The sequence below is a fragment of the Helicoverpa armigera genome, chromosome 25 (assembly GCF_030705265.1).
Source record: "Helicoverpa armigera isolate CAAS_96S chromosome 25, ASM3070526v1, whole genome shotgun sequence".
Taxonomy (NCBI): domain Eukaryota; kingdom Metazoa; phylum Arthropoda; class Insecta; order Lepidoptera; family Noctuidae; genus Helicoverpa; species Helicoverpa armigera.
In genome coordinates this window covers 7,323,053-7,350,268 of record NC_087144.1, presented here as the reverse complement: position 1 = coordinate 7,350,268, position 27,216 = coordinate 7,323,053, and the positions used below count along the sequence as shown (strand labels likewise).

Here is a 27,216-nt window from a genome sequence, read left to right as displayed (position 1 = left end):
TCGCCGTTTGCCGACCCATTCAACGGAGCCACTTATATAAATATCAAATGTTAAGAACACTGTTTAAATTTTGAGGTTGGTACTTTGTTTAATTAAGTATAATTATTTTTGTGCAATGGGCTGTATAATTACCTGGCCTCCCCCGTCGTCTCCAACAGGTATCTGTAGAGATCTAAGGGGGAGGCCTATGTTCAGCAGTGGACGTCCTATGGCTGAGATGATGATGATGATGATGATGATGAATGGGCTGTATAATAAGCAATGTCTGAAATTAAATTTATTTTATTTTCTGCTGAAATAGATGATTTTATAGACACGGTTGTTATTTAATTGATCGCAGATACATACATACCAATCTGCTACTCAGTTAGGAATTATTATTACCTGCAAAAAAATAAGTCCAGTTTAATTACTGATAAATAATAACAGTTACAAATTTTTTCGTTATGAACTAAAACGTTTAAATAAGGTTTATTTATGAGGAGCTTACTACCTACTCGATCTATTTTAACACATACCATAGACCTACAATCATGACCAGACGGCAATTGAACCCAAAGCTGAATTCAATTAGCTAGTCTCTGGACCTGATAAAAAAGTCGATTAAAATCAAAACATAAAGTATAATCTCCACTTCAAAGAGAATTCATGAAACCAAAAAATATCAAACATTCATAACACACGTCAGTTTTAATTAAAAAATACAAGTTCATAATATGCAAAGCGTCCGAAAAACTAAAGTTTCATATCCTAACGCGAAATGGAAGTAAAACACAGTATTTATGAAGTTGGGTTATGACTCCACGGAGGAAGGAAAGATAGCGGAGATGCCATAATGAAGGTAGGTCAGGCGCCTTCTTGTAGGTCAAGCAACGTAGAGTAGGCGTGATCAGTTACTAAAACTAACGAGGTGTTCGAATTCCTTGTCAAATCAAAACCAATCTTTCAAAGATAAGTGTTGATTGATTTATGATATTATTTTGAAAATAATGGGTAAAGGTGGAGCTAGTAACGCTCCTTGTCCCTCGAACACCCGCATTTTGGCGCTACTTTCTCAGGAGATTTTGCGTTATGACATCTCCGCTAGTCATTTTGTGCTCAGTGACTCGGTCCAATTAGACCCGATGCGGCCTACTGGGGCAATTTCGGCACCGGCGAGAGAGGGTTAGGTGCATACGTAGTGAATAGGTTAGTTTTCATTTTTTTGGTGATAGGATGCAACTGTGTTTGTTGAGTTTCTGGTATTTTGGGTTTACTTTTTGGTTCTTATCATCTCCCGAGCCTTTTCCCTACGCAATTTTTATCTTATGCAATAAAAATACTGCTTAGAAAAAATTGACATACATATTTTTCAATGGAGGATGGAAGGCGACCGAGAGGGAGACCAAGGAAACGCTGGAGGGAAGACTTGGACAGCTTCCTCTCGGACTGGCCTCAAGCAGCGATGGATAGAGAAAAGTGGAAGGCTTTGGGGGAGGCCTTTGCCCAGCAGTGGGACAGCATAGGATAATTAAAAAAAAAAATCAAATTCATTAACTCAGTTTCGTACATTTTTTTTCATAAAGTAGTATCAAACACACTTATAGAATTTCTACTCGTTTCGAAATGACTCCCATAACCCGTATAAAAAGTAGGTACTTGGGTAATACCTGGGTATCCACCTACATTACTACGTTTAATCAAAATCTACTCAGTATTTTTTGCTTGATTAATTAGCAAATACCCTTAGGCCGCTGTCTCGAATTTGCGGGCAGCGGGGCGGCAGCGGCGGCGGCGCGGGAGCGGCAGGATCTTACGCGTATAATCAAATGGACCGGCCCTCGAATACAGCGACGCGGGAGCGGGCAACGAACGGTGAGCTCCATTCAAAACGGTGACCGCCCGCGCCGCCGCCGCTGCCGCCCCGCTGCCCGCAAAATTCGAGGCAGCGGCCTTACATACAAGCCTTCACACTTATTATATTTGAGTGACATGATACAATTACCATATATAGATATAAAGGTTCTCACAGACAATCAAAAGGTCAGAGTTGAAATAACATTGAACTTCGGTAAAGAGCCCACGCGGTAACACTTGACTTGGTAAATTATTTACTACAAAGTTTAATAGTTAATGTAAGGGTAGATAGTTACAGGGTGTAAATAGATACATCTATTCTGGTATGTGTTCAATATAGGCATGTGTCGGAGTAGTGACTTGTACAAACTGTGACATTATTATCATTACATATTAAATATCAAATTACTCCTCCCGCTGTGGGTAAGCAGTGTGAGGGAGTGTCAGACTCTTACTGACTAAAGCCCATCATGTTCCTTCTGAAGCCCTTTGAGTACCAGGGCCGCCGTGCGTAACTCTTTCGAACAATTCCCCAGCAAAGTACATAAATTTTATTTAGTTATGCAATGAAGAGGATACTCAAAAACTATCATAATTAACTTTTGTTTCTCAGTAACCCGTTAATCAGTACCCAATCAGTGCTGAACTGGCCATATTTACACACAATACCCACACACAGTAACCACAACTGCACCAGGCCATAGTTCATAATACTAGTTGCACATGTGCATTGAGGCGAGGTTGCAATTGAAGCTAGCCTGATCATGAGACCTCTAGTAGTGCAAATTTATAATTGTGGTAGCGTGATTAGCAGTCATATTATTATGTTACTTGTGAGATGAGGGCAGATAGAAGAGTATGGAAGGAGAAGATATGCAGCGCTGACACCCAAATAATATTGGAATAAGGGCAAGAGGATGATGAGCGTGATTATCAGTCTATTTAATTTTAAAGGCCTAGCTCTGTAGAGGTAGTTATGGATGTTTTATCTCACGAAAGAAAACAATGTGCTTAAGTACGCTTTTAAGGACACAGGTATGGCTCACCCGGTTTCATGAGACAAAACATCTGTTCCTATGTACATTGGTATCAGGAATCTTGCCAAGATATATTTATAGATATATTTTGAAAATTAAAATCCACAAATATTAAAATTAAAGATCGCGAATAGCAAATCAATGGGTTGGACCATGGCTGACTTATGTTCAAACGTGAACGTCCCATAATAGCTGAGATGGTGATGATTATGATGTAATAATTAATCAATTTTCTAATCCTTAATATAATTTAATAACCATCTACCAACTAATTCCAATTGATGTTATCCAATCTTAAAATACCATGATTTTATTTCTACCTAAAAAAACTTCATAAATATATTAAAAGCCGTTATAAATAAATTGCGTCTCCATAAGTGAGAAATAGCTTTTACTTAGAGTGGCAACGTATTATTAAGTTTTTCCATTAAGACATTTTTCATAAAGCGAATTTTTCATAAATTCGGAATCTTTCATTGGAGCTTAAATTAAAATACTCTCTCCTAGGTGAATTAAAAACCTTTCTAAGGAATAAAGTCTGTGTGTTCAAAGACTTATGAAAACTTATAAAAAAATCGTTCTTATTGGAATATTGACCGTAACTCGACAATTTAATGCATTCAAGAATCAGCTGGCCCAACATTTAATAAAGAACAGCAAAGCATTTGACCAAATTATTTGAATGTCTTGAATGAATGCAACACTCAATAGGCAATTATGTATAGACGAACTCGATGCTTTTATATTAGATATAAGTTGTTTATTATTCTTCTCATGTAAGTGACTGTGTCTTTTTTGAGAATAAAAATATCTTTGACCCTAACTCGCGTTTCCTGGGATCATCTCCGCACACCCGGATACATAGGGTAGCCTAGCGTTCTTCGATAAATAAGCTGTGTAGCATTGAAAAAATATGTTTCCAATCGTCCTGAGATTAGTACCTATATTCAAGCAAACAAACATGTAACTAAACTCTTCAGTTTTGTTATACCCGAATCTATAGTATACATATTATAGACATTTTTACGTAGAATATCGGTCAAAGCTTCGAGCATAGAAAATAATTTAAATATTAATTTCACCAAGTGTGTATTTACTATTTTGGAAATCACCATATTTTTCTCAAATTCAAAAAGTACAAACATGAAACACATTTTTTAAAATTAAACGTAAAAAAAATCATTACAAAGTCACCATTCACACAAGGTTTCACACCAGAGCTTCATATTTAATTTACACTTTTTTGCAAAAAAAAGTACCAACCTTCATATTCTCGCAGTGATAAAAAAACCACGCTTAGACCTAATCCATCACACTCTCAAGAGACCAAAAGTTATCCGGAACATTTTTCATCCCCGCATCATAACAACACAACATCAGGTATAAACTTCTAAATTAACAACAATAAACTGGTAAGCTCTCAGCTTTTAATATAGAAATATTTTAAAAATGCTAATTTTCTCTCTGTTTGAGTACTTAAGCGGCGTGCCTTCTTTTTTGCCGGACAGTGTAATTAAAATGCAAGTTTGTCAACCGCAGTGCAAATTGGTTCTGTGTGCATTGTGGGTTATAATATTATTACTTTTTTGTAAAAAAAACTTCACAAAAAAATTATTAGATAGCTATGTATGTAATTTATAACTCAGTCACGAAAAAACTGATGAACGGATTTTAAATAAACTTTTCAGTAGGTTTACATATCTGAATAACATAGACTACTTTTGTCTCGTTGCTGAAAGAAGTCCTTTCATGAAAACTCGAGACTATCAAGAGTAACATAAAAAAGCTTTCCCCGTTTCACATAGGTACAGGGGAGTCAACCTTTTTAATTATTTTTACTTTACCACTTAGTCACACCGGTGGTCGCACCCCTAAAATATCAATTTTACAGTAACTGAGACAGAGAAATAGACAAATATAACAAAACTACATAATAACAGTACCTTGTATAGAACTGCGGAACCTTAAAAATCTTCATTACCTACATAATATCAACATAAAAACACCAAAAATCCAACATAGAATTCCCAAAACAGAACCAACCATCCAAGTTTAATTCTGACACTTTTAAGTGTACACTGTTAGCCACAATTCCTGAGACACTTCCATTGCGCTCATCACTTAATACCTTCTTGTCAGTTATGTCTTTTATCAAAACGTACCCTCAGAAGCCTGTAGCGGACCCCTGAGGCATACCTTTCAAAAGGGATTAGCCCTACTCTATTATTTAATTATGTACTGTCCCACGTAAATGGTGGTTAATCCGATGTAATGATAATACATATTTCAGGTAAAATGGTCTAAGTAATTTGGCTATAAAAGTCGATATATTTCTATACTAGATCTACGCCTCGGTTTTGATCACTACACCAAAGGACTACTTGGCGTACTTTGGTAAAAATAACCTAAGCCTTCCTCGATAAATGGACTATCGTACAATGAAATACTTTTTCAAATCAGACTAGTAGTTTCTGAGATTAGAGCATTTAACCAAACAAACTCTTTCTCTTTATTATATTGGGACAGAAAGTTTGTACTGTGTGGGATTGAGACCTTCAAGCGAGCCCAAATAACCTTTCGTTTAAGGAAATATCCAGGTGTGATTGACACTTTTCATGACCCTAAAAGTGGCAATTACTTTGGAAAAAATAGTGCCAACCTCACGGGAACGTTACAAAAACTTTTTGTCTCTTATTAGTTTGTATTGAAAGGTTTTTTGTTATTTTCCGTTTCTGAATACATGTAACGTACATTACAATGTGATAAAATCGATTAAATAAATCATAACTTAAGTGTATCTTTTGGAGTCATTAGGTGTTGTCAGTTAGGCAGTGACTCCATGTAAAGCACAGGTAAATCAGGAAGGTGACCCCAATGCAGTGTGGAAAATACTAAACAGATGAAGACCATGCTTTCAAACGCCTGACGTTTCCACCGTGGTAACTCTTCCGAACATTCCCGTACCCCATATCATTGACACAAAACATACCATACCGAGAGCCACAAAAAGCAACGGCACATAAATTACAATTAATTACAAATTATAATCAAGTTATTATCGTTAAATAATTACGAGTAATTTGAAAATAAATTTCGCTCGCTCAGTTATTTTGCGAAATTTATGCGGGCACATAATTGAATTAAAAGTAGGAGCACACTGGAAACTTTTAGTCGGTCAATAGTTTGTTTGGGCTCATAAATCAGTATGGAGATGGATGGTAGAACGCATATTACAACGATCATATATTTATCCCCTTCAGACCGACTGAAATGTGTTGCTGATGAGTTTGTTGCGCCACTTCTTCTTCCCAGCAAAAACACATAGGAAGTGGTGAAGGGTTTTGGGGGCGTATTTAGTAGATTTCTGACATTCGAAAACTGCTGTTTTGCAGCCTAATTTGAATAAATTTTTGATTTGAAAACTTTGATTTGTTTCAAGATTTCCTTCTAAAAGTTTTTGCCAACCAAAGGGTCGATCGTCGGCCGACTTTTTAGTTGCCAGTGTGCTCATAAAAGGCGTAATAGGGTATAGGATTTTTATTGCATACTTTTGTAGCGCGACGCATGTAAGTAATTATTTTAGTCATAAAGTTGAAAACCTTTTATAGGCTGTAATTAGTGGAGGCTCGACATTTTTAATTGTTTTTTTAAGTGGTTTTTTTAGATAAGAAAATCACAGGTGCTATTTCAGAGCTGAGTCTGAGGGGTTGTTCGAAAGAGTTGCCGCGGCCCTGGTACATGAAGGGCTTAAGAAGGAACTTGGTAGGTTTTAGTCAGTAAGAGACTGACACCCCACCTGACTGATGACTGCCGAAAAAAACATCAGTTGCTAATGGGATGTTGGAAGACCGGCATGGATTGGAAACAGAGCTGAAGATTGTGTCGCCAAAATGTTTGTTATCACAGACAATTGAAAAACAATTTCTGATATTAGTGCGTGGCGGTTGGAGAGGTATTTAAGGCACATGCGTATACGTTTATAATATAATGAACAATGGGAGCTTTCAGAGAATAAATCGAGAATATAACTAATTATATATTTTTTAAATGTTAATAAAATACTCCTGCAACACTTCCTCTAGAAAGGTAAAACATGAGCGCGTATTTATATCAATTTTGTTCGAAAAAGAGAACAGTAAGGTTTATCTCCATAATCCAGACTATATCTCAAAATAAACATTAAACACAAACTAAATCATTACATATTAATATGAGTCCACCCTGTATACCTAAAGCTGGGACGACACTTTATCCGGGTCAGGCTGTATCTCACACCCTGTATTATAAAGTTGCAGAATTATGTTTCGCGATAAAACGTACACAATATTATAATAATATTTTGCATATAAGTAGTATTTACGCACTGCTAAAGGGACCAGGTGTAGCGACGTTTCAAATGCTTTTTAACCGACTGTGAAAAGAAGCTTAAATTTTTTCATCATCCTCATCCTCCGAGCCTTTTCCCCAACTATGTTGGGATCGGCTTCCAGTCTAACCGGATGTAGCTAAGTACCAGTGCTTTAGGTACTAGGAGCGACTGCCCTATCTGACCCCTCAACCCAGTTACCCGGGCAACCCAATATCCTTTGGCTAGACTGGTGTCAGACTGGCTTCTGACTACCCGTAACGACTCATCATGATAATCATCAAAGCAAATAACTGCGGTTCAATAACTTACTTATCTATCTTTTTTTTTTCCTTTGATTTTCACATTTAGGCCCTTAGAGGTTGTATCAAACCCCTATATCATGTAAGTAAGCTAATCTACAGAAAAGAAATACAACCATACGAGTTGAGTACCTCCTTCGTTTGGAAAGTCGGTTCAAAATAAACCCGCAATAAAACAAAAGACAAAATTATTACAACAGAAATGGAGCTTAAACGCTTCTAAAGGTTTGAACATCAAATATTGACACCGTGCAGGGAAGGTTAAAACAATCTACAGATCTGGTACAATACAATCTAAGATCCGCTCGCTCTCAATATATCGCTTGAATTATATATAGGTACAATCAGCGTCAAAAGTTGTAGAATAAATAAAAATTTTCAAACACTGCGTAACAACGTCATCATCATCTGTCAAGCCTATTCACAACTATGTTGCGGTCGGCTTCCAGTCTAACCAGATAAAGCTGAGTACCAGTGCTTTATGAGGAGCGACTGCCTATCTGACTTCCTCAACCCAGTTACCCGGGCAACACAATACTTCTAGGTAAGATTGGTTGTTAGACTTACATGCTTCTGACTGCCCATAACGTCTGCCAAAAATGTTCGTAAATGGTCATCATATCTTAACAACACAGATGTCAAAATTTACTTAACATTCTAAATTGAAAAAAAATTACATGAATACTCTGGTAAGTTATCGACAATATACGGTCATTAGTATTTTTTAAATTTTGTCCTGTTCAGTTACTTTTGTAGCTGACTGTACCTTCAAGATCCGATGTTTTATTTATAGCAATCGATTTTAGAATAGGGACCCACTTTATTAGTCGCCCTACGAATGTGTGAAGGTCCTTGCTTTATTTAATAAACTGTATCACTTGGGTCTTCGTACGTGTATTGAGGGAACTATTTCCTGCATTTGGATAAAAAATACGTAACAGTTTTTGCGCCAAACATTAGGAAACTTGTCTTCCACCCGGACATACAAACTTTTGCAATTATTATAATATTATTGGGATTGTAGAGAGCACTAGTAGAAGAGGTATGCTCAGCTTCCGTGTCTAGAGGGAACATTTTTTGCACCCGGATAAGAAATAAGCAAAACATCCTTTCTCAAGCTCTAGACTATCTGTGTACCAATTTGAGCGTGAAAGGACTACAGACAGACCGAGTTACTTTCACATCTATATTATTAGTAAATAACTAAGCTTAGCAGGCTCCCAAATTAACCTACCAAAGCATAATAAAATTAATTAACGAAACATTATTAATATAATTTTAGTTTACTATTTGAACCAAAATTATTCCGAGCTTTATTAGCTAAGATTACGAACAGGCTTAATTTAATATGATTTTGGTTTACACAGTGATTTGAAATTCTAGAAACTAATATTGTAGTTAAGTGTTCAATTGTAGTTGTATTTAATGTTGAAACATGACGTGTAACCAATGTTTACCTGGAACTAGAATATGTTAGTCTAATCTAAATATTAGAAACCGTGGCGGTCGTTACGGGTAGTCAGAAGCCAGTAAGTCCGACACCTGTCTAACCAAGCTGTACTGGGTTGCCCGGGTAACTGGGCTGAGGGGGTCAGATAGGGCAGTCGCTCCTTGTAAAACACTGATGCTCAGAGAAAGAAAGCCCGCCCCAATATAGATGGAAAAGAATAGGCAGTTGGGTTCCAATAGCTAATCAACTGAATTCAACCCAGTTAGGTAACTGGGTAACCTGATTTCCCTTGGTAAGACTGGTGGTCAGATCTTTTAGCTTCTGACTCCCCGTAACGAGTACCAAAGATGTTCAAATGACAGCCGGTATCCAGTAATTTAACTTGTCTTCCGAAACACGAAAGAACTTACTTGCAAATTACACTTATGTGTGTGTGCAAAATATAAACCGTCTTACCACAAAAACTTTTAAACGTCAGTTTAACACTTGTCTAAAAAAACGACGTTGAAATAAGGTCCATTTTGCAGCCACATTTTTTTTAGACAAGTGTTTGACATGTGTTTAAGTTTTTGTAGTAAGACCAATAATGTTGTTTACTGTAGGAAAACCGCAGAAAACAGCTAGCCAATTATAATCAGCTTATACCCAACATTGGTACACACAAAACATTCACCCAGCTCGTCCCACAATAATTTCTACTTTCAGAACAAAAAACTTTTTCTTTTTGAAAACAACTTTTGTTGACATCACAATTTCCCAGTACTAAGGAGCTTAAGAGTGTAGCCAGTATTTTAAATTCATTATTTTCTGCAAACAGCTGAAAGAGGGAGGTCTGAAATAAGTCTGACTTTTAATGCTTTTCAGTAATAATGATACTATTTTGTGGTGCTTTGTTTTTATGATATGAATTGCATTTATGATTGAAATAGATAAGTACGAGTTTTAGAATTATAGTATAATACTAGCACAAGGTTTCAACGGCACTACTTTTCCAGATGGTTTCAAACGCATCCAAAGAAAGCTTTTTGGATGCGTTTTTGAACTTCCCACACTTGGGCAAAATGTAGCCGGAGCTTTAATTAAGTTCATTAAATGAACTATTGCCTTAGTTAAACCTTGTTATATTAACTATCTAGCAGTGAACGTCCCATCAAAATCAGACCAACTATTTCATATATTAACCGGAACAAAAAGCCAAAGCTACTCGCACATTTATGACATTAGGGGCCAATTTTTCAGTCGCTGGATGACAAAAACACAAAATATGTTAAACAGCCATATTTATTCCTCAGAAAGAAATTAACTGATGATCGAAAAGCCGACCTTGTAAGGATAAATTAAAATATTACTAGAACGTAAGAATCACAACGATAAAACTTACACATACACATTCAAAACCTTTCATAATATTTACTTTCCCACATTTCCTACCGAGTTTATATTAAAAGTAAACATGACAAGAATTCATAGTTGTGTGCAATAACTCTCTTATTGGCTTCCAGATTATGCTCGAAAGTCTCTTGAGCTGACTGCAATGAGGTCAGGGATTGTAGGTCTCATTGCAAAGACTTATTGTTATTTTAAAGTGGGTAGCTTATTTTTAGATGAACTTATAAAGAAAACATATTTATTAGTCTATCTATACCCATAATAATTATTTATATAAAGAGGAAACATGTTTTGTTTTTTTGTTGCCTTTAGATTGACTCCTAAACTAATAGACTGATTTGAAAAATTATTTCGCTGTAGGTATAGTTATCGGCACGGATATTGAACCCTGACCTTCACCTGCGCAGAAGCGATTTATTGGTTTATTGCCTTATGTGTACAGCGCAAAACGATCCCCACTCTTCCGCCGAGAGCCCAATATCCGTGCCGGTAACTATAAGCTACACTCTTTCCGAGTAATATAGGTTACATTTTGTCCCGGTACGGGCAAATAGTTCCCACGGAACGCGGGTGAATCCGCGGAAAAACGGCTAGTTACTAAATATTACGAGACATCTTTCACACACAGTCGCCGGTTCGGTAAGCTTTTTATTAGCTGGTGTTATGGGTGCTAACTGGGATAAAATACAGCCTATGCTACTCGTAGATAATATAGCTTACGAATGGTGAAATAATTTTTAAAATTGGTCCAGTAGTTATTGAGACTATTCATGACCAACATAAACAAAGTTTTCGCACAGCGCCGCTTCGCTTTCGCATCCAGATCGCTCACATAGGACGCACGTCGCTGTCGGCACTCTGACATATTCTGTTTACTGTCAATCCTTATTTGTTACGTGCTCGTTTCACATTTTAGAGCCGCCGTACACGGACTGCTTCAAGCAGTTGAGACCGACTGCTTAAAGCCGCGACCGCGCAGTGAACTATAGTCATTCATTCGCTGCCGTACACACGACTGCTCGAGCAGTCGCGACCGCTTCAAGCCGTCAACTGCATGATGAAATTCCATCGTGCCGTCGACCGCTCGCGAGCGGTTGCGAGGCATACACCGACTGCTCGAGCCGTTGACTGCGCTAGAGCAGTCGACAGCTCTCCGACTTCCCTCTCCCCCCCGCCCTTTGCGGCCTCGCGGCGTCTGTTTTCTCATTTGACTGCTCGAGCAGTTGGGTCGTAGCTCGAGCAGTCAACAACCGACAGCTCAAGCAGTCGACGCCGACCGCTCGAGCGGTCCGTGTATTTCACTCAGCCGCTAACTGCTCGAGCAGTCCGTGTACGGCGGCCCTTACAATTTTTTTCAAGTCGTGGTGGCCTAGTGGGCAAAGAACCAACCTCTCGAGTATGAGGACGCGGGTTCGATTCCAGGTCAGGCAAGTACCAATGCAACTTTTCTAAGTTTGTATGTACTTTCTAAGTATATCTTAGACACCAATGACTGTGTTTCGGATGGCACGTTAAACTGTAGGTCCCGGCTGTCATTGAACATCCTTGGCAGTCGTTACGGGTAGTCAGAAGCCACCTAACCTAACCTAACCAAGGTGTACCGGGTTGCCCGGGTAACTGGGTTGAGGAGGTCAGATAGGCAGTCGCTTCTTGTAAAGCACTGGTACTCAGCTGAATCCGGTTAGACTGGAAGCCGACCCCAACATAGTTGGGAAAAAGGCTCGGAGGATGATGCTCGTTTCACATTTTACTGCTTTTATATGCATAAATAATATTTATAGGTATTGTTTTTAAAAATATTTTTTACTAACAATTAAATGTTGTCAGATGGAAAAGCTATGAGGGATGATATATGGCAAAAATAAATGGATGGGAAAAGCATGCTACATCAAACGCGAATAGGTTGATATTACAGAATATTCATTTTTTAAATAAACATTATTTTCGTGATTTTTTTACAATCTGAAAACAAGACTTCTCAGCAACTAGTCTCTTATTAACGGATTTTTCGATATAAGTACTATTTTACTATAGTTATACCTACCTATATATTGTCTTACTATACTGTTTAACAACGCGTGACACAATTGTTTTCTATTGTTCTATTAGCGGCATACAAGCGGATAACAATATACAAATTAAACTTCCTATTTATAAAGTTAATTAAAATTTCCAACTAATGATATATATAGAAAATAATTAAAAAGAAAACATACCGCATTCTGATTACTGCACTTAACAGCATTTGCGGAATAATTGACCAGTTATAATTAATTATTTTATGCACATTTTATTGCCTTTGGTAATAATTATTACGCGGCCAGGTAATGGCTTAAACCATAACGGTGGAATTCATTGTAGCTTTTAACTGTTATTAATAGATTAATAGTTTATGTTGCTATACTAGACTTATCGTACTGTTTTGCCTACATATCATACATGTTGAATTAGTGTAAGCACTCAAAAGCTTTGGCTAATTTGATTAGTTAATTATAATTAATAATTTTTAACTTTTTTATTTAACTGGCTTCTAAAAGTGGCTTTGATGGCAACCCTTTAAAAATACTTAGCGCAACTTGGCGCCGTCTAAAAACTACCCTAAAGCCTCTCTCGATACGAGGGCGTTAAAATTGAAACAATTTATCAAATAGTGGTTCCAAAGATTACTGTGTTTAACTTTATAATACTAGCACAGACTTTATCTTCGAAGGCACTACATAAAGCATTATATATCTATGTAACATTTTTGAGCTTCTAAACTGTACCTGTAGGTAAATGCTGTTATACCTACATTTCCGAAAAGTTTTGAGCAATACGCAACGACTTTATGTAATCCGTCGACGAAATTCCGCCTTCAGCAAAAATTATACTAACAATGCATTTTCCACAGAAATACACTCAAACACTTCCGTATTCGAATAAAATCGAAATCCAAGCACCTTCCAAATATAATTCCAAGAAAATCATACGATCAAGCGGTTTTTCCTGATATGGGTACCGAACATGGAGAACAAAATGACTAGCGGAGGTGCCATAACGGAAAATCTCCTAAGAAAGTAGCGCGCCAAAATGCGGGAGCGCGGGGGACGAGGAACGTTACTGTCTTCGCTCTTATACGCCTTCTCTGGGCCCGGATATTTTTATAATAACAAAAATCGTTGACAGATGTATTAAGATGTATACTCGAACGCCTCGTTAGTTCACCCCCAACTGATCGTTAAGGTCATACCCACTGTACCTTTTTGACCTAGAGGAAGGCGCGACCTACCTGCATTATGGCATCTCCGCTATTTTGACTTAGGTACTCCGTGGTAAGAAAGTTCACGTAAAAATGATTAGTGTGCGGAACCTCTAATACGGAAACGCGGAACCAAAATTATGAGCGATAGCTCTTTTAACATCTTGAATATCAATCGGTTTTTTTGGGGTTCCGCGAACGAAAATTGGATATGAAATATGGTGCGCGTATTTTTGCCGTGTCACTGAGATGCGGTAATGTGGTGATAGATATATTGTGAACACAGGTGCTTTTTGTTCCCTTAATCAAAGTCTAAGAAAGGGGTTTTATAATGTATAATATATTTTTTAGCGTCAATGTGTTGAGAATATTGTCACCCATGCATGTTTTAGCTGAGAAACAAAGTAAGCATATGCTTAATAGTCATCAACCTTTTTATTGAACGAGTGTAAGACACAGGCGTTTTCTCTTACAGAGAGGGCATATGCGTTAATTACTTTTGTTTACATTGGGTTGGCAATTTCATGCTGAAGTTCTGTTTCCCTCAACGATATTTTCTTCACAGTTATTAATTTTAAGAATAGGTAACTACATTTAGAATGCCATACCCTATAAGATAATATGCCTAAAATTCATCCTCCGAGCCTTTTTTCCCAAAATATGTTGGCGTCGGCTTCCTTAATTAATGCCTTAAATTATAATCTCAAATATTTAACTTATCCTGAATCGGGTGCCTTTTACACAGGCAAGAAAAACCAACTTAAAAAAAATATAAGTATCTTTACCGTATCTTTACACCCTTATAATAATCTGACTTTCACACCTTTACAAAACAGCATTTTTGCCACAAAAGCGCACTTCTAAATCTACACAATGAGCGTACATAAATAATTCCGTCACAATCCGCCATTATCCTTCTTTTTATATCCCGCAATCAGGGATGGGGATGGGGATAGGGATGGTAGATGGTGATGCATCAAATGTGGCCATTTTTATTTTTGTAGGTCGCCCCGTGATCGATTGCGGACGTAATGCTTTTGTCGACAAACGTTGTGTTCGTGTAACCCGATATTTAGGCTTAAGTGAAAAAAGTTTGGGATTCGAAAAGTTTTTAATTTTCGGTGATTTTTTGGCTGATTTTGTTGAACTTGGGTTCGGTTTCAAGCAGGCAGGATTATTGAGTTTGTTTTTTTTTTTAATGACGTCGATGATGTTCATTTGTTTTAATCTACGCTTTTTTAGGGGAACTAGCTGTTAGCCGAAACTGGGTAAAAAGTATCCATTTCAGGCTAAAGAATTTGCAACTTTTTATAGTGTAGTTTTATAGTTTTTAAATACACAATAACAGAGAGACATGTGCTTTCCCCATTCGACCAATACGACTTTTATTTTATACTACCTTCTCCCAGAGGCGTTACTCGCATCCCGTGGGAACTACTCCGCGCATAAGGATAAAAAGTAGCCAGTAGCCTTCCTCAATAATGTTTCAAATCTGTCCTGTACATCCAGAGTTCAAACAAACAAACTCTTGAACATTACAACATTAGTATAGATTAATCTCATTACCCCGAACGCACATCAACTTATCACAAAAGGGATCAAGGAACCGTTCGATCTAAATTAGACCCTAATCTCTTGGTCATAAAGCATCTTTTTAATTTCCGCTGGCGTTGTGATTTATCATTTCTTTCACACGTTCCATCTTGAGGGGTCAGGGGTCTTAAAAGTTAAGGTTTATGTAGTAGTGGGGATTTCTGGTGCTCCAGGGTTTAATATAAGGAATAGGGTTGTTATTGTTCCCTGTTTTAGTAGGAAAAGTAAAAGGGATTTAGTATATTATCTGGGTCTTGAACGTAAATAGGTAACGAGGGCAGTAAATAGATACTCAGTTATTTTTCAGCGAGATTTCTGCATTTGAATGAACCATAAAATATGATTTTTTACATTAGTCCAATGTGCCTTAGCTTCTTTTAAATCATTTTGAGCCATTTTCCAAACATACTAACTTTTGCATTTTAATGTATTAAAATACAATCGGTCCAGTCTCATGTAGAAATATATATGAGAAAAATTACACATTTTTATCTCTTTATAACACAAAAACTGTTCAATTAAGCGATCATCTTTACAAAACCTCTACCAAAAACAGCTCAATTTAATAGAGATATCTCATTCTGCAGAGTCACTTAACCGGCTGAAATAGAGCGAGCATTCCTCACTGTGAGGCGAGAACTTTGAGCCAAAGTTGTAACTGTTTCCACTCCGTAGCTACCTAACTGCTGGGGAAGTGGTCTACGATTTTATATTGTTTTTTTCTTTTTGGTTTGGAAAAATAAAGTGGTATAGTAGTTTTGGTAATTGAGATTTAATTATAACTTAAAATAAGTACTTTTGGTAACTGACATGTAATAATACCTTAAAATAATTATTTAGTATGTTGGAATAAGGTAATTATATATCTGTAGTAATACAGTCAAGCTGAATTTGTTTGATATAGGTACTTATTGCTATGGAATTTGATTTATATTTGACACCTAGATGGTGCGCGAAGTGCCTATGAGATGTGGAAAAAGGTGAAAAAAAATACAGAATATTATAAAGAGGAAAACTTTGTTTGTTTGGTTGCAATGGATGAACTCAAAAACTACTGGACCGATTTTAAATATTCTTTCACCATTAGAAAGCTATATTATCTGCGAGTAACATAGGCTATATTTTATCCCGGTGCGGGCAGTAGCTCCCACGGGACGCAGGTGAAACCGCGGGAAAACGGCTAGTTATGAAAATTTTAAAAGCTAATACGTACCAATTTAAATGTGACATCTTTTGAAGGACACTCATACCTCCAAATAACCTCGACCTTCACAAAATCAAACAAAACATAACAATACATTAAAAAAATACCTTTTATAAAGCAATGGCAGTGCCAACACCCTTTGTGTAACCTAGGTCAAACCATCTATAGACTCACACGAATCACTACAAAAGCCTATTAACGAAAAACCTTTAAAGAGAAATTTAAACCACAAACTTTTACAAAGAATTTTGTAGTCACAAACTGAAAAAAACTGATCAAGCGTGTCTTGGACTGGCTCAGTAAAGGGTTCCGTAACATTATCTGTAAAACCGACAAAAAATCACGTCTGCTCCAATCCCCCTTAATTATATATTTAAATCAAATGTTTAGTATGTCGTCGTGTCACCACTGATGGACAAAGGCGTCTCCTACACGCGTTCAGCAACATCCACTGCTTCCCAGTGACTTTAACTACATCCATCTAGGGGAGAGCTTGCTCACGCTGCGCCTACGGGTTTTAGTAGGCATGTATTGCAACTTCTAATACATCATCGAATACATACAACAACTGTCAAACAATCGATTTATGAGATGCAACCTGATGTCAGACGGACAACAAAGCTTTATAATAGGGTCGCTTTACCCTTCCGCAACCCTAAAAAAAGTAAACTCCAAAAAAATTTCACGGCAAGAATTTTAAGAGATCAATTTTCTTCCCATTGTTTTATTTAAAATAACATCGCTCTATTACAACAAGTGCGATAGCCTTAATTACTCAAACTCAAGCATTTTGGGGCGACGTTAATGGTCTGAAAAAGGGGCTGAAAGTATCGAATTTTACAGTTTTACAAGGCAACATTCTTTGTCAGTTTTTAAAGGGTTATTGTGGGTAAGGCTCGGGAGGATGACTTGAGAAAACGGTGGGAAATTGAGGATGGGACGTATTAGGTAAGGGTGTTATGGATAGAAAGGGTAAAGATTTTATTGCATTAAAAGTAAAAGTATTTCAAACAAAAAACTATGAATATAAAAGTTGACGTTATTATTACTTCCTAGACTACAGCTACTAGATGGGGATGAATCTTTTGACGCTTTTAGTTTTACTAGGATAGGATTTTAATTTTTATCGTAAATATTTGTACTTCTGTAAACCTCTGAAAATAAAAATTATGATGTTCCAATCAAAATCAACATAACTTGTAATAGATAGGATCATTAAAAATTAAACAAAATATTCAGCTATTTGATATTAATTTACTAAAATATATTTTACGTTCTACTCATTTGAAAAACAAATCCACCAAAAACGTTCATGAATAGGTTTCCCAAAACTATTTCAAAATAACTAGTTTCAGCTTCCATTCAGTAAAGCTATTTAATAATAAAGTTATTATGTCAACGAATATTATAATATTTGTTCGCGGAACAGTAACTATATTGTGTTCAGTCGAAATTCTATGGAACTGTAAACCTCAGTTTCCAGTTATTCCTAGAGGGATCAAATTACATGAATTTCTGTGATTTTAACACGAATATTTTATGTTTGTATTGTGTTCAATGAATTCGCATAATTCTGGAGTCAAAATGGGGACGTTACTTTTAATCGCAAAATATTTTAATGAAGATTTTTTTTCATTTAATCTTTAGTGATTCTATTAATATTTGTTAGACAATATATGCTTCTTTTAAAATAGAAAATTCAAACTCAGGTATAAGCCGATGATATGTAGTTTGGTCGATCACATTGTGCACATTTCAAAATCAGGCCCAATAAAAAGTTTGAGGGGTTGAGATTACATTCAATATCAGTCTCTAGCAGACTTTATAGCATAAAAATGAAGTAATATCAATAAGGTACAAAATATAGGGATATAGAGATATATGTATTTGTATTTCTATGGGCCCTAGGTGCCTGAAATAATAAACGAATAAATTTAAAAAACAAATATAGCTAAATATTTCTTGGCTTTGACAGATATGCCTTACTAAAACTGGTCAAACACAACCCCACCTTTTCCCCACCTGTGATAACATCATCTAAATTTACCCACAAATAATGGAAATTCGTCTATTTGTCACACTGCACAATATCAACTACGGACGTTACATTACACGCTCCGTGAGCTGACAAATTCTGTACGGAACCATAATAGTGAATGTTAGTTCATGCGGTGTATTATGTATTATGCATTTTGTTTGTTTTGTGTTAATTTTGTGTTTGTTGTCTATTATTTTAGTGAATTTGCGGTTCATGTGAGCATAGATGCAGGTTTGTTGGTAAAATTCCAGTGGATGTTCTAAATCCTAATGATGTACTGATTAAACATATTTATGACAAAATATTATAAGCACAGTAATAGCACTTTCACACTGGTGGATTTTCTGCTCAATGGAAAATCAATTGTGTCTCGCGTATATTTGTGTTTCAAAAAGTGCTGATTTTCAGTCTACTTTGAATAAATGACTTTTGATTTTGATTTTGAAAGGGTTAATATTTACCTAGGTACTAATATTATAAACTTTTTTTATATACTTAGTTAATCGCTCTAATCACAACTGCTTAGTGCAGTAAAAAGTATGTACTTAGTGCTCCGATTTGGAGAAACAATGTTAGATAGCCCATCTATAAACCAAACTATAGACTACTTTTATCCAGATGCGCAAAGTAATTCCCGCGGTGGAAAACCAGTAAAGCATAAGACTTATAATAAAATAACACATGTTTTACATATTGTCATATTAGCATAAGACATGTTATTACATTCTTATTTACCCAAAAAAAGAACAACACAAATACCAATCAAAGATAATATTTTGACGCTAAAATACAGATATTTCTCAAACCACATTAGTATTGATATATGTACGAATCTGCGCAATCAATTCATAGCCCGAATAGTAACTTAGTTACTCATGATTGGCTGACCAAAATACTAACTAGCCTTATAAATTGACGCGAGAACTGGCAGATTTCCGATATATAAGTTTATTATCTTGATATATTGCTTTGTTTTGAGTAATTAAGACTGATTTATTATGTACCTATATGAAAATCAAGCTAATAATATTTTACCCATGTTTGTACGTACGGATTTATGGATGTTTGTACCTCTTTTACGCAAAAACTTCTAGATAGATTTTGATGAAATTCAACTTGTCAGGAATATAGCTTGTGTAGTAGAATAACATATAAATAGGCTATTTTTATCGATTTCAGCGAAGTAGTCCCCTCGGCACACGATAAAAATATATAAAAAATCTGCATAGTTTACACAGTGCTTGATTTTATATATTTTTATTCTTATTTGGTGGTTAATAATTGGTTAGTAAATTGCCTATACTAAATATCACAACGGAACAAACAAGTTATTGACAAACAGCAATTTCCAACACTAATAAAACCTTCATTACAAGGTTGACCTCTTTCTAAATAAAAACATCGACACATAAAAAAATGGATGACCTTTCATTGCCTTTCAAATCGCCAAAATACCCATATATAAAGAGCTTCGATACTGCATATGTAGAGGTGTACCTAGGGTTGCCATACGTACTCTAGAATAAAGTAGTGTAAGTTATTTCAGGTAAATGTAGGTACTTTATACTTTACTAGCCGTTTTCTTGCAGTTTCACCCGCGTTCCGTGGGAGCTGGGCAGCAGCGAGATAAAATATTGCCTATGTAATTTGCAGGTAATCTAGCTTTTTAATGGTGAAATAATTTATTTAAAATCTGTCCAGTAGTTTTTGAGTTTATCTATTACGAACAAAGTTTTCGTTTTATAATACTTGTATAGATTATGACAATAAAGTACACGAAAATCGTTAGACGATAGAAACAAAAACTCTCTGAATTTGAATAAAAAAAATATTTACTTATTTATATTAATTTAATTATAGACTTTAAAGATGCTGTGCGATTGTTAAGTAGAGATACTAATTTGATGCAAAGGGCAAAAAGCAGTAAAAAGAAAAAAATATGTACTTCATTTTGACAATATGTTACTTTTTTCTTACCTATAATAACGAATGTACTTTAACTAAAACAGAAAAAGGTAGCAACCCTAGTTGTAACTGACAAAGCCGATTCTGCCAGTCATGATCAGCCAATTACCAAATAGTTTGCAGTAGCACCCTGTAGCCATGGATCAAAGGGGTTATAATTTGACTACACCCTCTATATAACGGGTTTGTGGTCGGGGTTAAAGCATGTTAACAAAACTGTTATTGGATTTTCTTTGTTTAGCAATGTTCTAAAGTTTGTGGGTTTAAAAACCTAAAAAAAGCAGAATAGACAGAGAACTTCTTTTTTACAGTCGGTAAAAAGGCCTTGTGATAGCACATGCAACATTTTACTAATAGCGCTTTAACACCAGTGGATTTTCCGATCTTTTGAATCATTTTAAATGTAATTTATGTACACAGTTAAGTAGTGTAGAGCCTGAGAAATTACATAAGCTACTTTTTAACCGGGTGCGGGATGTAGTTCTCCGAGGACGAGGGGGCGGAAGGAAACGTTTTTTGTTTGTTTGTACCCTAAAGGCTCCGATACTACTGAACCGATTTGAAAAATCCTTTCACAGTTAGAAAGCTACACTCTTCCCAAGTAAGAGAGGCTATATTTTACCCCGTTCTTCCGAAGTTCTTCCAAGTTGTGGGTGGAACTGCGGGTAATTGCCTGTAGCTAATAATGACACTATACACTATAACTTTGCCGCTATGATTTCTTGGCAAAAATGTCACATGTTCAAACAACTCAATTTTGTATGGATAACATATTTTTCGAGTCACTGACTCGGAATAAACCACTGAATTTATTATCCCCTCTCGCGAAGTAAGTCTTGACAGCTAGACTTTATGTATTTCTGGATTTCAAAATAATATATGCCTTATGCCATAGTACACCAATAACATAAACATTAGTTTGATCAAATGCGGATTCCAATAACCGATCTATTACATGTTTTTGACTTTAGATAAATAAATAATGTTTATTGACAAAAAGTACATTGTGGTAGTTGATACATTATCTCTAAACGCAAAACTACGGATCGATTGGTGATTGAAATCAGTAGCGAAACAAGTGTTTACTATGAATGTTCACGTTCAATTTTTAAAGTTAACAGTTGTTTTAAGAATAACAGATGTTTATGTTGTCGGTGAAAATGGGCTTTAAAAGATTAGATAGGTATACAGGGTTACTTGTATTCGTTAGATTTTAACGCGCTAATCTCAAGAACTACTGCAGCGATTTGAATATTTTTTCAGTGTTAGATAGCCCCATTTATCGACGAAGGCTTTAGGATATACTTTTTCTCCGAGTGCACGAAACAGGTCCAACAAGACGCGGATAAAACCGCTGGCTGAAGCTAATCTCGTACAAAAAAATGAAGACATCTAATAATTCGGCAAAACCTGCCCATTCATAACTTACCAAAAATAAATTCAAACTAGTTTAATCTTAGAACAGCTTACAGCAAGATTGAAACATCAACCGTATTCCTCAGCTGAAACCAGTCGACCGACTAACTTGGAAGTAAGCTAAGACGCAGCTTAAAGCTTTTCAAAGAAACTGTACATTAATTTTCATTAAAAACTTGCAACCACAGGCGAAGATGGCAGCTTAGTAGTTGTAGTATAAAAATGGGCGTCAAAATGCCGTTGGTATATTTTAGTATGTCATTTGTTCGCTCAAATATCACATGGAAGCATGACAACTTGAAAATATGAAAATGAAAAATCACAAAAGAAATATTATGTAGGTACATGACATAATGAAAGGAAAAAAGTAAATGTCAATATAAAAATAGCACAGTGAATGGTTTTGATTTTTAAGAATTTGGTTAAAAATGTTATTATATTAGTTTGACAAGGAAACTTAATGAGCAGAAAAGGTTGAACATTATTAAAATACCTATTATAATGAAAGTTTTCCCCATCCTGTTAAAATATACTAACTTACATAGATACTAGAAATTTCTAGCGAAGTTACGCTAGAGAAATAATGTAGTAAACTTTTAATGAACTTTCAAAATCTACACGGATAAAATAAAAATATTGAGTTCAACTTACTAAAGTAAGGATATCGTTTTTGTTTTCTATTTGTTTTTCGAACTATAATGAACGTTTATTATTTAAGGAACACTTTTTTTAAAGGAGGAAGTCGTGGTGACCTTGTAAGTGAAGAACCAACCTCTCGAGTATGAGGGCGCGGGTTCGATTCCAGGTCAGACAAGTACCAATACAACTTTTTTAAGTTTGTATGTACTTTCTAAGTATATCTTAGTCACCAATGACTGTGTTTCAGATGGCACGTTAAACTGTAGGTCCCGGCTGTCGTTGAACATCCTTGGCAGTCGTTACGGGTAGTCAGAAGCCAGTAAGTCTGACACCAGTATAACCAAAAGGTATAGGGTTGCCCGGTTAACTGGGCTGAGAGGGTCAGATAGGGCAGTCGCTCCTTGTAAAGTACTGGTACTCAAGTACATCCGGTTAGATTGGAAGCCGACCCCAACATAGTTGGGAACAAGGCTCGGAGGATGGATGACTTTTTTTAAAGGAGATTGTAATTCTACATTACTAGCTGTGCCCCGCAGTTTTCCCATGTCCACAGGTAACTAGGTATTGCTCGTTACCATATAATAGAGCTCATACTACCCAAGAATTTTGTAGCTTTCTAACAGTGGTAGAATTATCAAAATCGGTTGAGTAGTTTTAGAGCCTTTTGGACAAACAAACAAATATATAGTACCTAGTATAGATATTGTGTGTCCTTTAACTCATTTTATTAAAGCTATTGACAAACCAAAGAAACAGTCTCAAACTTCAAATTCCTTTGATAACTCGCAACATTAAATAGCAAACTTACAGTAGCCGAATTAATTTAATATTTAACTAAATAATAAATAAAACATTTTGTTCTGTAATTCAAATAGAAGGCTACAATTAATTCCTTTAGCATTCCCCCACTTTGAAGACTATACAGTCGGTTGACACGATGTTTTATATATTAAAGAATTATTAAAGTTTTTTTTTTATATAAAAACATGGATGAAATTAACTCGTGTCGGAAATTGTGATATTTTGCATAACATCATATTTTTTTATTTACATAATAGTATATCCTATTTATACATACATACATATGTTATTGACCTGATGTTGGCAAAAAAATATTTTTAAAGAAAATCTTAATTCCAATTAAAGTTTTCAGTCGGTCTGACACCGGCTAAATACCTGATCTTAATAATATGCGTTGTACCATTCATCTTCACACTGATTTATGAGCCCAAACAAACCATCGGCCGACTAAAATTTTGCAGTGTGCTTACTCTCAAATACATTTCTGAAACGTCAAGATAGACAGACATTTTATTTATACAGTTAAGGAATATTAGATTCCAATGTTTGTACTAAGAATTTAATATAATACTCTGTAAATTATTATCGAGTTATTTAGGTAACAATACACTTGATGGCAAATAAAATGGGACGGCGTAAAAAGTTTTATTGCTGCTGTGTTTGTTTTTTATATTTTCTTAGTAAGTGCTTGTAACTCAATAGGTAATATAGAGATAGTAAGCCTTTTATTATGCCGTTGCAAGGCACCGGCCTCTTCCCATACAGAAATGGAATGAGCGTCAATCACCACTCTCGCTCGTGGCAGATGGCGATATGTGGTTTATCATAATGTTTTTCTTCGCCATTAGTCAATGATGTCCTAAGAAACACTTAATATTCATTCAGTAAGGGCTAATACTTTTTATCTTTATAATGATACAAAATCTAGAGTGTGTTTGCTTGAATACGCTAATTTCAGGAATTACCGATCTGAAAGGGTATTTCAGTGTAAGATAGGTTATTTTTTATTCTGGTACGAGAAGTAGTTCCTACGAAACAAACGGGTGAAAATAACGGGTAGAAGCTAGTGAACTTATAAATAAGTATTTTATCATAAACAGTGCAATTTATTGGCAGTAATAACACAGCTTTACATGATATTTGGTGTGAATTTAGCATCTATTCTGCAGTGAACAGCTTAGTTCCGATTTTATGAAATATATGTTTCCGTATGTTATTTACTAAGGGTAAGTATAGGTTGTATATTTTTTGGCACGCTTGTGTAATATTTTCCACTCATGTTCAAGGAAATAGTGTTAAAACTGACTGTTTTAAAATACTGTTACTGTTACAGCCTTTTTATCGTCCCACTGCTGGGCACAGGCCTCCTCTCACACAGAGAAGGGTGACTGACTGTTTTATGACGATAAAAAGGGATTACTAGTTTTAGTTTTAAACATCAACAAAATACCGCATTAATCTACACTTCCAAGCGACCGAATTCTAAGTAAAAACTATCAAAGAACCCTAAGAAAAATGTTTCAATTTCTTTGACTAAAACGCGTAGCTAAAACGTCAATGTTTTTATCTAAAAGAATGTTTCCCCTTGACAAGCTTTACGATATTCGCAATGATAAGTATAGATTCGACAGTTTCTCGAACACGAGGCTCAGAAAAAAATATATTTCTTTAGGGCAGTGTTACACTTATGAAATATCTTTATCCAATGTATCTAGCTCAAATATTATTCAAATTAGGCTGATAAATCAGCAATTTTCGAACGTCAAAATCACTTCACACACCCCCAAAAAATAGCCTATTGCCTTCAATACAATTGAAGTCAATAGCAACCATTTCGGACAAGCAATTATGCAAAAAGTTTCAGAATTGCAAACTTGTTTCACACGAATTAATGTATCCACATGCCTGATATTAAAGGATTTTGATATGAAATGACTCCTCTTGCTGTGGGTTAGCAGCGTGCAGGGCGAGCAGGGAGTGTCAGACTCTTACTGACTAAAACCCATCATGTTCCTTCTTAAGCCCTTTAGTACCAGGGCCGCGGTAACTCAGTCAAAAAATCCTGCAGCCCACAGTAAAAGGGCTAAGATCGAATATCTTGTAATAAGTGTGTATAACCCTTAGATATATCTCCGTCGTAAATCCCAGTACTATTTCACTGACGGCACCCTTTCTATAGTTTTGTTAAGTAATTTTTATTTTACTAGACATTTGTCGTGTTTTATCACATTTCTCTGTGAGAAAGCTGCTTATGCTGCTTTATTTTAACAAATGTGTACAATGAAAAGCAAAGGAGACTATAATAAAATGATAAAGAAATAATCTGCATGTTTGTGTTTTAAAACGTTATCATTTACAAATAAAAGTATTTGTAAATGAAAAAGTAACTGTAGTAGTTTGTCGCGTTAGAACTACTAAACTGATTTTAAACGAAAACTGTGATAGACCAAAGCCTGAGAATGGATAAGGGCTGTTTTTTATCCAGGCGCAGCAAATAGTTCCTTAGGGACTCAGGTGGAATTTATAATCAACCTCAAGTTATTGGTTGGTCTGTCATACCTACTAGGTATATTAAATGTTTGAGCCTAGTCCTCTGCTAGGAGCCTAACTATTAATTATAGTAATGGTCTAATCTCCCCAAATGGACAGTCTCTAGACCAGATTACATTATACAATTTATAAAGGTACAAAATGTATGTACGTAGGATACCTATAACAAAAAAATCATTTACAAGGGTTCACCAATTTTATATCAATCAAGCATCAGAGCCAAAATAGATTGATAAAAAAGCGCCTGAAACAGACTTTATTTTCTTAGTAATTTCTTTTAGTATATAGTACCACGACCAAACTTAGTAGTGTGGTTTATCCAATAATGAACCTACAAAGCTATCGACTGTGTTTTGTCTTATGCATTTTATTACCTATCTACAGTATAAAAAAATATAAACATCAAAATTCAGAACCTTCTCCTGTTGGTAATCAGGTAAAAATATCCAAGTCCATTATTCTGAAGACTCTTTTCAAATACCAAATAGCAAAACGAATATCATTTGAATATAAAGAGAAAATATCAAAAAATCTATATTCATTTCTCGGCAAAGCAGGAAAAATGATTTCATTGAAAGAAAACACGAAATACGTCAAAAACAAAAAAGCTTAATGAAAAAATTCTATTTGCGTGTTTCCTAACTCAAGGAAAAGCCGTATAATTAACCATTTCGATACAAAATACATCGTTTCATTAAAACGAAAGTGAAAAGGACCCTTCGGAAACGTCTCGCAGTTACAAATCTTGAATAGAAAAATCTTACCTTTTTTCTAAGACGATATCAGATGATTGAGAAGCTCTGTCTAAATCTTGTTGTTAAAACTGTCACTTTTACACAACAAATCAATCAATTTTTAGTTTTATTTTTTTAGTTACACGATAACTGTACGAACATTATTTTATTACGCGACGAGGATAGCGCTTAGAATTTTATACGTCCGTTCGGTCTGAGCGCCGGACGAAAACTGGCTGCGAGAAAATGATAGAACACCTCCATGCTGTTCTACTAATTTTCACAACGACTTAAGCCACAATATAGCGCTTTCGATTTTCAACTTTATGACAAGTACCTGAAAGTCGAATTTCAAATGCGGTAGAAATAAAGTTACGGGATAAAATTGCACAAATGTTAGCAGGTAACCAATGGTGCTGTTCGGAAAATTCGATTAATTTCTTATGAAAATAATTAATGGTGTTTTTTAATTATTTATTGGAGAACAACTTTGGGGACGAATTTTGGCCTTTTAAGTGATTTGGCCATATACCTTTTTGTGACTTAATTATTAACCGTCATAAGCAGAAAGGCCTTTTTGTTAAAGCTCAAAAGTTGGATAAAATCATTTGATAACTTCTGAAGAGATTATATTTGATTAATGCATGATATATTTCTG

General features: G+C 35.5%; 1 protein-coding gene across 7 annotated transcripts in view; it reads right to left on the bottom strand.

Moving 5' to 3' along the window:
- LOC110379485 (KH domain-containing, RNA-binding, signal transduction-associated protein 2) overlaps nt 1-26,771 on the bottom strand; it is a 213,625-nt gene extending 186,854 nt beyond the window's left edge. For all 7 annotated transcript variants that reach the window (XR_010277766.1, XR_010277767.1, XM_064041545.1 and 4 more), the window contains exon 1: nt 26,589-26,771. The gene's annotated coding sequence lies outside the window, so the exon portion shown is untranslated. The remainder of the gene's footprint in view (nt 1-26,588) is intronic.
- Nucleotides 26,772-27,216: the final 445 nt, after the last annotated feature.